Here is a 13,465-nt window from a genome sequence, read left to right as displayed (position 1 = left end):
CCAAAGGACAAATGAATGTCCACGGGGATCCTGACGAGAGTGAAATGAGGTGTGGTCCTGGTGCCCCGACGGTATGGAGAACAAGACCATCGCTAGCTGCAGGCGTCTGCATGCACAGTGCAGGTCTCTGCTTCCCTTTACAAACAGAGCTACGCTGCAAACTCAGTATCCACAAAGGGAGAAATAAACACAAACACCAAAACCGAAGCTAACGTATCAATCATTTCAAATTAAACAAACAAAAACGCTGCTGTGGAAACCTGGAACTACTTGCGGTCAACATTTAGTGTCATGAAAACCAAAGCTTCAGCCATTCTCAGCAAACGACCTCAGCCAAAGACCTGAAGTTTGGAGGTGAGTCCTATGTCTCACCTCCACAGCCCACAATGTGGTCTGGGTTGTGAATATAACTTTTGTATTTATTTACTCTCTGTTAACACCAGTAATACAGCATCAACCAAAATGACAGTTTTCTCTTTTAAAAAGCCTCTAATGAGAAATGCAAAAAATAAAAAAAATAAAAGATTTAATAACAACCATGATGGATGAAATATGTTTCTGGAAAAAAACAACAACAAATAAACAGCCAGACTGAAGGCACCCAGAGACTTTTATCACAACCCAGTTCCAGCGCTCTCTCACATCTTTTAAAGTTTGAATCACGTATTCGACAAAAAGCCTGGTTTTTGGGAGCCCTGAGGGCATCCGTCAATGAAAGCAGCTGATTTATAAACAGAATTAAGTGATTATGAAAACACTGCGGCGTCATGAAATGCTTAAAAAGCACAGCATTGTTCCAAAGTTTCCTCGTGCACCTGAAACTGGGATATTGTCATCTGGTTCTGAAACACAAATATTTTTTCAGCTTTAAAAACACGCACAATCCTGTAGATCCAAAACGTGCACGGTACCCTGTCAACGTTGTTCTTTCTTCCCCAAATCACATCATTAATAGCTGTGCCTCTGGAGGGATGTCCAATCTTTAAGCTGGCAGATCTCAGTCACAACACATGTGTGTGTACACACACACACACACACACACACACACACACACACACACATCGTGGCAGGGGAATACATCTGTGTCCCACTTTATTCAGGGACTTCAATATCAGCCCCTCATCAGCTCTGGGGACCCCATCAGTGATCTCTAGATGCTTTTTCATTGCATATCCCTCTCAGCGAAAACCTTTTAAGCATTGACTCCAACTCATGTACCGTATTAACTAGAGATAACACACAACGAACATTATATGCATTTTTCATAGACCACAAATAGACATTCTGTACCTATTAAATAGAAACACATAAACAGAGAACTGAAGCTTCTTCCTGCGCTCCAGTAAATCGCACTGTCACTGCCAGAGGACATGCAGTCCACTTGGGAGCTCACTGTGTGCATTAAAACCTGAGACAAGGCATTTCTGTCACCCTCTGCCCCAACTAAACATGGAGACTATTGGTTTCAAGGAAATGTACTAGGAGGCCCATGAAATTTATCAGGCAAGTCTAATTTCCACAGGCCTCTCCCCTTGTTCTCATCTGGTCTACAACAATTTTTGTCATGCACTGGACACATGAGATCATTACTTCTTATTTTCACCAACTTCTGAGCTGGGTGCCCCTCCAACGCCGTTTCTCCTGGCAAGGCTTTTTGAAGAATTACGCTACAGATCTCTGGAAATTGTTGAAACTGGCACAGAATCATCGTGCATCTTAGAAATACAAACCTAATGTGATATTTTTTCATAATCAAATTAGGAGTTAAACCAAAGCGTGTCTCCCAAGACTGACCTGTGACTGTCAGGGACTGGCAACTCTTGTTTTTACGTTGATAACTGTGAATACTTGAGTCTTTACCAACACAGAGTTGGCATTCAAGTTTCAAGGGATTAGAATGCCTGATAAGATTCTGCTGGGAAAAGAACCTAAGGCAAGGACCCAAGTTTATTCTGTCTCCCAAATGAATCAAATGGTAGAGACATCAGTTCTCTGCTCAGTTGCTTTTCTAAATACAGCCTAAAACTCGGCAACCACCTGGAACTTTATAGGTGCTGAGAATTATGTTTGCATACCGGTGCTACAGATGTCTGCATCATATGAACAGGGTAACATCCCTCCAACTCCACTTTCTCATTTCTCATCTTCAAACGGATGTCAAGATAAGAAGGGTACCTCGACGGGTAGAGCTGACCCAGCTAAGGCTAAAAATCACCCCAACGCACTAGAAACAAAAAGCACTGCTCAGTTACACAGAATTTTCTCCAGTTCCCAATCATGACTTACGTGGTCTTACCATATTAAAGTATTTGTTATTACTGATTTAAGAAATAAAATGGCATCACATACAGTAAGCTTCTTTTGCCCAAATTTCCATCTATCGGAAAGTTTAAACACGCAGAAGTGTTTGCAAATTCGATACCGGATGTTCACACAGACTCTAAAGCCCAATGACAACGGGCAAGTCTATAATAGTATGAGTCAAGCTCTCCCAAGAAGCGGACAGTGTCCTTCTAGCCTTGCTCCAACATGGATGAGGCTGGGTGTCCAGGTTGCGGTAGACATGAGGAAAGTCTTCAACATCTTGGAGAGAGAGAAGGTGATCATCACGCCGGTGGGGGGGTGGGGGGGTGGGGAGAGTCCTCACCTCCTCCTGCCTCTGTATTCTCCCTGGGGGTTGGTGGTAAGTGTTCCAGAAAGGAAAGTGCTCCGGGCTGGCTATCTCGGGTCATATTCTGGGTTCCAGGCCCAAGGGAAGTAAGCAAAGAAAACTCTCATGTTTTCTTTTCAGTATTCCAGCTCCATCCACCACGATAGGAAAAAATGACAGGAATTCAAGGCAGAGACACTCTCTTCAAGAATAAACACTATGAATTTTGCCGTGAGCATTGTTTGTGCTTATTTTACAGGGTCTCCTGAAACTGGGAAACTACAACACTCGTAAGAGTTATTCAGAGGCACCCCACAGCCCAAAGCGTCTTCTGAATTGCTGGGGTCTTTTTTTACAGTAAAACATGCAACTAACTTAGCAATGTTAAGTTGAATATTGTTTATTTCAATCATGGGTAAAATGATAGTTAAAGCATGGAACATAGTTTACCCAAATTGCTAGTTAATATAAAACCACCATAATCCTTAACCTACAAAAGTGTTAAAAAAAAAAAAAAAAAAGAGCCTACGCAACATTTAACGTGTGCCTTTTCCACATTACAATCCGCAAACACGGGGTAGGAGAGGCCTCGAGATCAGCTCATCAAGCCTTTCACTCTACACGTGAGGACACACACAGGTTCAACAACTTCACACAAGCAGGCAGGCAACCCCAAGGCAGGACACAAGTGACCAAAACGCCAGGCAAAGGATTCTCTAGAAAACATGATATTCCTTATTTGATCACAAATAGTGAAATTACGACCCAAGGTAAAATTCAGGTTAACAACCACATAGAAACACAGACATAGGAATTTATTTCTACAACAAACTAATGCAAACACAACTGGATATTTTTAGTGTACTTTTTGGTCACGTTATCAACCCACTGGGAAAACCACGCCTCTTAATGTGTGTCCTGTTTTTGAAACTAAAGACATGAGTCTAACCTACTGATACATTTTACATAGTACTGCTCCAGAAACAGTCTCTGAAAGTGCATCCAAAAATGTCCCATCTCAACTGATTTGGCAGCAAGGATCAACTGGCATAGGAAATGTGCAAATCCGATAGGCAGCTCCAACAAGATACCCGATATTTTTTCACTATGATTTCTTACAAGTATTAAGAAGCTCTAAGTTTTGGCTTTTCCTTGCTTTTGATAATATCCACAGTGCAAAATCATTCTGAGAAAAACACATGGGCCCAAGTGTGCTACAGTATAAAATTCATGAGTCAAGGAAGGTGCTCGAAGAGTGGAGAGATTCACTATTAGGCATTTCATCCTGAGTTAAAATGTGATTACCGAGACCAGGAGAGCAGAGCTGATCGGCAGGTGCCCCGGGTTAGGGGCTGAGGGAGTGGGGAGTATGGAGGGAAAGCACCACGGACACCTTTGGGGTGACGGAATTTAGTTGTTTGGTATCCTGATGATGGTGGTGGTTACAGAAATTTAAGCATGCTGAAATTCATAATTTATCACATAGTAAATTTAGGAAATATACAGAGAATACATATGTGTCTGAATACAGCACGTGTGTGTGTTTGTGTGCGTATGCCAGCCCTGAAATTTAACTTAAGAAAAGCAAGCAAGCAATTGATGGAGACCACCGTAACTAAAAAAGATATATTATTATTGTCATTATTGGATATTTCCACACCAATTCCCAACTTCAGAGTCGAGGAAAACCTAAGGACACTGGGCTCCAAGCATGATAATAATCCTCCTTCTGTTAATACAAGCCTGAGAAACAGATTTTATTTTCTTTCTCTCTCAAGAAGAAAACTAAGGCCAGAGAAGGTAACATGTGCCCAGAGGCGGTCAGTGCACGGTGAGCTGGCTGCAAACCAAGTTTCCCTCAGAGCCGCGTCCCCGACCCCATGACCACCAGGAGCCCACAGGGCCCCCAACCAGGCTGGGCTTGGCGCTCCTCTTGGGGGGGGGGGGGTCACAGGCCACGGGCTGGCTCAGGAGGACCAGACTCCAGGTGCCAGCAGTGCCCATTCGTGGGAGAGGGCCCCACTGCAGGTCCGCACCCAGCTGCCCCCAGCCGTTCACGAATCAACTACTCACAGGAGAGGACAGGGCTGGAAACAGCATCCAGAGTCCTGCAGGCGGCAAACGCCTCCCACACTGACGTGTCCGCCCGCCCCCCCCAAGCTCGGCGGTGGAGGTTACCCCAAGTCCAGGTTAGCCGACATCTCGCCGGGCACAGAGAGGGTCCGAAAACAGCAGACAGGTACCGGGTGTTCCCCTGATAAATACCCAAGTCCCAAGAAGCCGACCAAAAGTGAGACCCGGTAAATCTGCAATGACATCCGCAAAACCAGCAGGAAAGAGCCGTGCAGGCGCGCTGTGCAGGCGCGCTGGCATCGGGGCTCTAAAATACTCGAGTTGAGACAGAGCTCAGGTGACTCGCAGCCGCCCCCCGCCCCCAACACCTCCTGGCCTTGCGCCGCTCCGGCCATCCGCTTCCCACCTCCTCCTTTCCCTTCTCATTTACTTCCTAATGTATCCCAAAACGGCCTACGGGAGCTGTGAGAACCACAGCGCCGGATACCTATCTTGACATCCAGCTGCCCGTGGACCTTGCTCAAGACAGGACTGCACGGTTGACAGCAGAACTCAGGGCTGGTGTCTCCACCCTGGCATCACGGGCATTAAGCGCCGGGTCGCTCTCTGGGGTGGGTCTGTCCCGTGCACTGTGGGACGTTACGCAGCATCCACGGACCCCCCCCCGCCCCCCCCGGACGCCAGGAGCATCACCGTCCCCCTCCCCCAACTTGTGACAACCGCACGTCTCCAGACAGTGCCAAAAGCTGCCTGATGGTAGGGGACAAAACTGCCCTGAGAACCATGGGCTGACCACAAGCTTCTAGAGCTCAACGCTGAAAACACGGTTCTAGTAAGCCACCATCTCCGCTACCTTCGTCCCTACGACGTCCCTTTCTCTCGAACCTGCGAGTCACACGCTCCATCTCCACCTCTTCCTTCCCAACTACCAAGAACAAACCAAAGCCATGGAAATGGTACCCAACTTCCTCCATCAGAAGAAAATACTCTCTCCTCTGTTTCCAAGTTTAAATTTGCTCCAATTTAACTTTTCAATGGCTTCCAGTTCACATCTGCAATCTTCAATCAGGCAGTGGATTCTCAATAAATATTTGATGACGGCGATAATGCACAGAAGTGCTTTGCAGGAGGTGGCCACCTCCATGGTCAAGTTCCCGGGGAGCACATTCCTTAATGACTGCGTTTTTCCCCTGAGGTTTTAAACTCATTTTCTCAGAGCAGGCTCTCTTTCCCTCTACAAACATGTTGACTGTTTGTCCCTTCCCACATCCAGCGTTTATTTTGGTTGCTGGGTCTCGCTCTGCTCACGTGGCCGGGGCCATCCAGTTGGTCGAGCCCCATGGAAAGGATGGACAAGAGGGAGGGCCAAGGAGGGCAAGACCCGAGGGAGAAACTCACATCCAGTCTCCACTCACGAGGCCAGTTACTTCCTTCATGCTAAAAATAGGTATGGGAAAAAAAAAAAAGTTTATCTTTCCAACTTAAAAAAAAAAAAAAGTTTACAAAATGACTTTAGTCTTGCTTCCTGATTGAAACTATTTTTTAAACGTCTTGGGTGGTGAAAGATTAACAACTTATTGGAAGTCACGTACTCTTCTTTTTTAAGGGAGAAAAAGGAGGCAAATGCAAGGTATCCGGGGACACCACACCTGGGACAGTCTCGCCTCCAGGGCAGAGTGATCGTGCTTGTCCTCTGGCCCGGGTCAGGCCTGGCAATAACGACGTGTGCAGAGCCCAAGACCCAGACACCTGACGGAAAGCTCAAAGAGGGGGCAGCCTCAGGGTTGGGGTGTGGGGTCCTCCCTCCCAATAGGTAACTGATGAAGGGTCTGAATTCCTGACACTCAGGACCTACATGAGATGGCTCTTGTGGGCCTGGCTTCCCTCTGCAGGAACCCACTGCCCGCCTCTGGAAGAGAATCATGGATATCCCAGGTGTCTCAAAAGCTGGACAGGTCACAGCAGTCCTGAGAGAAAGCAAGAGTGAGGACAAATGGCAGAGGGGGATCTGGGAAGTCACCTCTCTCACAGATGCAAAACTGGGTTTTTCCCCCCAACCACAAATAAAATTTCTAATACGTTGCTATAAAAAAATATAAAAGACTATGCAAAGAACACACCAACTAAGTAATAAAAATAACATCCTGACTCAGGGACCAGTATACAGGAAACGGCCAGCACTCAGCTGCTTTTAAAAAATACTTTGACTATTGTTAAGCCTCACTTTGTTGGAAGGATTCCTGATCAGTCTTTTAATAAGAGAAGATTTTACCCTCAAGAAATTAAACCTTAAAATTTAAGACATAAACTTGGGGGGAGGGGTAGGTAGCCCATGGCGAACACCGCTTTAAACATATCAGATAAGGCCTCTAAATCACCAAAGGCCTCTAAATCACCTACGAGGGGCTTCACTGACAGTGACACCTTGGGCTCCCCACCATCCCAAGAGATGTTCGCCACGACACACTCAAAGGCAGGCAACATGGGGACTGGCTATGCCATTTTTCAGATGGGGAAACTGAGGCACAAAGACACTAAATGCCGTGTCCAAGGTTAAATACTCAGTGAGAGACTCCAGCTTGGAGTTCTGGTTTTCTAATTCAAAAGTGATCCAAACCACCTCAATCTAAAAAACCACAGCTGTCAACCTCACTGAAATCACTTTCCTAGGTCACCTGCTAGCTGAAATGGGCCTGCCTTTTTTTTTAAAGTCTACCAGTAAATTATTTCAAACTCTTACAGCCTCTCCCCTCCTCCCACAAAAAGTAAACTAACTCTCTTTACTGCCTTCTTTATTAATCCTTACTTGCAGTAACTATAGAGAATCACCTTCCAATAGAACGTTCTGCAAGTTCTGCGCTGTCCCAATATGGCGGCCACTAGTTACACACATCTATTGGGTATGTGAATTATGGGTAGAGCACTGAAAGAACAGAATTGTTTATTTTAGTAACAACAGAATTGTTACTGAATTTTATTTAATTTGAATCTAAATATGCACATGTTGGCTAGTGGCTGCCACACCAGATAATTAAGCTATAGATGAAAACAATCTTTCCACTGTGGTGGACATTTCATGATTTCTGCTGAGATTCATCTAGGTGTACAAACAGATTTCAATGTAGGTTCTTCTGTGTGGGAGAGAGAGAGAGAAAGAGAGAAATTGTGTGTGTGTGTGTGTGTGTAATTTAACGAGCTTGTCTCCAAGTGGGAAGATTCACACTGTGTATACACAGGAAGGCAAAATAACACCAAGCTTAAGAGCTGGGCTTTCGGAATCAAACAATCCTCCCTCCACATGAACAAGTCAGTGTCCTCTGAAGTAGAATGAAAATAATTGCTGCACACAGGGCATTAAGTGCCTGTAAAATCCTCACTGCATGGCATTAGAGTAACATTAGGAAAATTACTTTACCTGCACAATACCGTAACAACTAAAACTTACAGTCAGCGTTGTAGTTTTCAAAAAAATTACACGTACATTCCCTCTTTCTGTCCTTGCACTACCCAATGAGCACCACGATTTCAGTTCCCGTTTTTATTTTTACACATACAGAAAACGACACTCAGAAAAGTTACAGGACTTGAAGGTCAACGGTAGAGCAGAACAACAGGGTGGGCCCTTTCACTAGTTCAGGCCAAACGGGGACAAAGGCTGCTTTTCTAGCAAAGCGTTAGGTGTCCTGATGCAGCTGGACTCGGGCTCTATTCCCCTTTCTGCTGGCTAGCGCTGAAACCCTCCTAACAGCTCACCCAGGTACTCATGATGCCATCACACAGATGAGAAAACTGAGACTCCCATGGTTAAAGGTGAGATTCGAGACCAACTAGGATACCACACACTTCATTTAAACACCCAAACTTTCAGGAGGGGTGAGCTTTGGGAGATTTAAGGGTCAAGGTGTGAAATTTAAATGAGGGGTGTTGACAATTCCTGGAGTGACTTAAGCCCTGGACAGAAGCACACGAACAGCCAACCTCAGAAGATCCAATGACACACACCCTGCTGTGCACGACACCAAATCAACACCTGAAGTCTCCATTTTCGTCCCACAGGTGTGTGTTCCCTTCAGGTCTAGAATATCCTTAAGGGGCTATCTTAATAAGTGGGTCAAGTGATGCACTTCAACTTTCATCCCTGGATTCATCATCCAGCTGGGGTATTTTCCACGAAAATCTGCCGTAAGTTTGAGATATTAACATCCCTAAACATGAAAGAGTCATCTTCACGTCTCAACTGTTCCATACTCAACATTCGCGCCCCCCTCCCACCCATCGCGTCTTTCCTAGGAATGACTAGTTGTAAACTTTTCATGAAATCGTCCTGGGCAATTTCCTACACCGAGGCCACCGTTCAGGACGGAAGAGTGGCGCTCCCCTCCCCCTCCCAGGCTGGAGTCCCGCCCCTCCCCTTTCAGGTTAACCCAGGGACCCAGGCTGCGCGCCTGGAGAGAAAAACATCCAGCAGTCAGGTCAAACCACATGTGACAAAGCAAAGCAAAAACCGTGGCACAAGGAATAGGGCATGCGTTTCTGTTTCTTTTGGGGTTCTGCTCTACAACATCAGCGACAGAAAAAAAAGAAAAAAAAAAAAAAAAAAACACCCCACCTCCGACTCTAACTTTGTGGAATTTCCAAAGCGAGGGGCTCGGAGAATGCGAGGCCGTGCTAAGAACGAGCCCCGGCGCGGGCCTCACCGCGCACGGACAGCGCACGGGAAGGGCAGGCCCTAATCCAGCGCCCGCGGGCCTCTGGCAGCCCCCAACTGTCAAGGACCCGGCGACCTCCGGCGACCCCCGAAGCCGCGCCCCACCCCGTTCCGAACACCGGCCCCCGTGGGCAAGGTCCCCCTGGGGAGCAGCGCCCAGGACGCGAATCTGGGGGCACCCCTCCCCCCAGCCCGGGAGCAACAGGTCTGCAGCCTCCCCAGGCCGCGCTCCGCAGACCCGGCCCGACCAGGGACGCCCCCCGTCCGCCGAAGTCGCCCCCAGCCCGCACTCCTCGCCCGGGCTGGGGAGCTCCCGACTTCCTTGACAGTTTCTGCGGCTCATAAACTGACCCGCCCAGGGCCCGCGCCGCCGCGCTTCCAGCCGGCCCGGGGCTGGCCGGCCCGCGCCCGGGGATGAATGGGGCTCCCCTCCCCCCACGGGGGATCCCGCGGCGGCGCAGGTCCGTCCAGCCAACCCCGGGTTGGACAGACAAAGGAGCACCGGGGGACAAATCGAGCGCTTCCCCAAACTTGCCGGCCGCCTCCCCCTCCCCGAAACAAAGGAGCCCCCCAGCCTCCGCCCGCCCCCAACGCGCCGGCACTTTGGGGAGCAGCCAAAACGGGGTATTGTGCAGCCTGCAGGGAGCGCGCCGCACCCCAGCCCAAGCCCGAGAGACACTTGGGGACCTGCCTCTCCAGAGCCCCGGAGGCGGACGGAGCGTGCGGGCGCCCCAGGCCGCCGGCCTGACCCCGGAGGGAGGGAACCGCCGGCCCCCACGCGGGACAAGTTGGCGCCCCCCCCGCCCCACCCCGCGCCCGGCCGGCCGGCCGAGCCCCGCGCACTCACCTCGCCGCGAGCAGCGCAACTTGCGGCGGCGCCGCCGCCCCGAACCTTCCTCCGGCCGGCCGTCGCCGAGCCCGGGCCGTGCCGCGGCCGAGGAGGGCCCGGCGCCCGGAGCAGCCGCGCGCCGCCCCCGGGCCGCCCCCGCCCCGCCGCAGCCGAGTCCCCGAGAGGCGCGGGCGCTGGAAAGTTTCGGATGCCGAATGGCGGCCGAGGGCGCTGCGGCGGCGGCGGCGGCGGCGGGGCGGGGGCGCTGGCGGCACCTCGCTCCCGAGCGCAGAGAGTGCGGGGGGGTGGGGGGGGGCTGGGGCGGGAGCGGTGGCGGCGGCAGAGGGCGGGACGGCGGGAGGGACCGGCACGGGCAGTGACCTCCGGGGGGAGCGGCCGCCAGCGCGCCGACCCCGGCCGGGAGGACTGCCAGGGAGGCCGCCTCCGCCGCCGGGCCGGCCCCTCCCCCCACGGCCCCCAGCCCGCACCCTCCCCCACCGCCGGGGAACGGGAGCCCGGGTCCCCCCCCCCCGACACCCCCCCACACGCCCGGGGGGGAGGGGCGCGTCCCAAGCCGGTCCCTCCCCCACGGAGGGTGAGGCCACCAGGCCTGCCCTCCCCCACAGCCAAGAGAGGGAGAGTCCGCCCCCCACACAGCCCCTCCCCCAGGGCTCCAGGGAAGACTCGCGTCCCGAGCCGCCCCGTCCCCACGGCGGGGGAACCTGCAACCCTCCCCCGTCCCTCACCCCTGACTCTGCTCTCCCCGCCGCGCCCGGGGTGGCTGAAGGGAACCCGGGTCTCCCTAGTGTATCCGAACCCCGTCCCTTCCTCGTGGCCTCCATGCGGGCGGAAGGAGACGCAGGCCTGTGCCCACCCCGTCCCAGGCCCGGACCCAGCCAGGAGGGGACAGGAGCCCGGTCACCAGCACCGCGGTTTCCAGGGAAGGGGAGAACCGGGCCACCGCTCTGTTACCCTCCCCCACCTCCAAGAAGCAGCCACCCAGCTGCCCTAGCAGAACCCTGCAACCTGCCTGAGGACGCCGCTCCCTCAAAATCGGCGGCCGGGAGGGCACCCCAATGGTCTCCTCCCCTCCCCGGAAAAGTGGGGGCCCAGGGGGAGCCTCGACCTTTGCAAAATGCCTCCAGCGAAGAGCCGGCAGTGCGTGGGGAGAAAGAAACTCGGACCCAGCGGGGTGGAGGCTCCCGGCGGGGGCAGGGGGAAGAAGCCGGGCCCTCGGGCCTTCTCACCCCCGCCCCCGCCCGGAGGCGTCGGGCCTCGGGCCCCGGCCAAGTGCTAAGGTTGCCGCAGCTCGCTCGGCCCAGCTCTGGTGAACCCGAGGCCCCAGCGCTCCTGCCTCCCCTCCTGCTTGGTGACAACTGCCCCCCACTCGAGGCCTGAGTTCACTTAAACAAACATCTGCACCCACCCGCCGGCACCTTGGGTGTCTGCTTTGCCGAATATTTTAGAATAAGTTTGCCCCTCCCTTTGGCGTATAAGGAGCTTCGCCCCAAGAGCCCAGTACACACTCAGCGTTTTACACTGGAACCTCACTTGCTCCTTGCTGGGACACCGGGCCATTTGCTGTACTGGTTGTGCGGAGAGGGGGCCCGAGGTGAGTGTTTAAGGGGCTGGTCCTCCATCAAAAAGGCAGACTAAAAATTATGCTGCCAAATATTGCTGTGAAACGTCAGTGATGTAAAACGACGGTTGCTGCACATTATTATTAGAGCACATCAATAAAAGATACACTTACACAGTCTCCATAATTGTGAATCAGCAGAATAGATTTTGCCTTATTTTGTATCAGTTGCCACTCAAGGCCCCCCAAAAGGACGTGGTGGGACCTTCCCTTGAGCTTGCCCGTCGTTGCTCCCGGGCTCCCTGGGCTTGTGAGGACTGATGCTGAGGTATTAACAGGCAATCGAAAAACCAGGGGGGCAACAGAAAACCCGAGCGAGCTCCTGATGCAACCCTGCCCGGGTTACACGTGCTTCCCTTCCCCCACCGCCTGCTGATGGGAGCGCTGCGTTTTTTCCGCCTGTAGGGTCACATTGTGGTTGATTGATTCTCCTTTCGCCTTGCTCAGTCATTCAGATTTGGAAAGTAAATAACAAGTTGACATCATTACAGCTCTCGGCTTTACTGGGACACGGCCCCCGGCTACCGCACACTCTCGAGTAGCCGCGCAGCCAAACTGGCCCTCTGGCTTGCCAGCCGTGCTTGTCGTTAGCCGCTTCGAAATTCCGAACTGAACACGATGAAAAGGTTCCTTGGTATGTTTTGATTACTTGGCAGACGCCAATCATTTAAAGTATGAGAAAGTGGTGGAAATCCTCGCTTCCAAACTAGGACCCGGTGTGACCACTTTTTTTACAGCTGGTCTTCCGTAGCTAACAATGCGAGGGAGCTTGGAATCCATCTTGCCTGTTTGATCGTGTCCCAATAATCCCAACGGTGTTCTTGCAAGTAAGGAGTCGAGCACTTTTATCACAGACTCCTAGGAGCCCCCAGGGACTCTGTAAGACCTCAGACAGGAAACGCGACCCCCTACATTTATCCTAATAACACCGAGAAATTACACCTTCTGAATGCTAGACGGGTGGTAGGAACGTGTTAAATTAGACTTTTATTTAATCTGTTTTGCAGATTTTTCGAATGGTGTAAGAAAAGAGGAGAAAAAGCACATTAAAGTAGAGCAGGAAAGGAGCTAGTGCGTTCTGACAAAAGTATAAAGGTTAATTTGGAGGCCGTGAGCAGCAATGATCTACACAGGTATCCACTGCACAATATCTATATTCCAAACAAGTATTTTTGGCTGCTGACTGCAGGGGGCTGGAATACAAGAATCCGCTCGCAACAAATGCTATCAGTATTCCCCCTAAACAGTAGCCAAATGTTTAATAAAAAGGCAGCAGGAACCCACACAAATATAGTCAACTAATTTTTGACAAAAGAGCAAAGGTATTTCAATGGAGAAAGAATATCCTTTTTAACAAATGGTGCTGGAACAACAGACATCCATAGACAAAACAAACAAAAAAATTAATCTAGCCCAGACCTCAAGGCTTTTCACGGAAACTAACTTAAAATTGATCATGGGCCTAAAAGTAAAAAGCAAAAACATAAAACTCCTAGAAGATAATGTAGGAGAAAATCTAGAGGACCTTGGGTTTAGCAGTGAGTTTTTAGATACAACACCAAAAAC

General features: G+C 50.9%; 1 protein-coding gene across 5 annotated transcripts in view; it reads right to left on the bottom strand.

Annotated features, from left to right (window-relative positions):
* TBL1X (transducin beta like 1 X-linked) overlaps window positions 1-11,410 on the bottom strand; it is a 223,459-nt gene extending 212,049 nt beyond the window's left edge. For 2 of the 5 annotated variants that reach the window (XM_057537878.1, XM_057537876.1), the window contains exon 1: window positions 10,279-10,718. The gene's annotated coding sequence lies outside the window, so the exon portion shown is untranslated. Of the gene's footprint in view, window positions 1-10,278; window positions 10,722-11,386 lie in introns of those variants that run through there. The other 3 variants (XM_057537877.1, XM_057537879.1, XM_057537880.1) reach the window with 3 other exon arrangements.
* Window positions 11,411-13,465: the final 2,055 nt, after the last annotated feature.

The sequence above is a fragment of the Balaenoptera acutorostrata genome, chromosome X (assembly GCF_949987535.1).
Source record: "Balaenoptera acutorostrata chromosome X, mBalAcu1.1, whole genome shotgun sequence".
Taxonomy (NCBI): domain Eukaryota; kingdom Metazoa; phylum Chordata; class Mammalia; order Artiodactyla; family Balaenopteridae; genus Balaenoptera; species Balaenoptera acutorostrata.
This window is presented reverse-complemented; position numbering and strand designations above follow the sequence as displayed.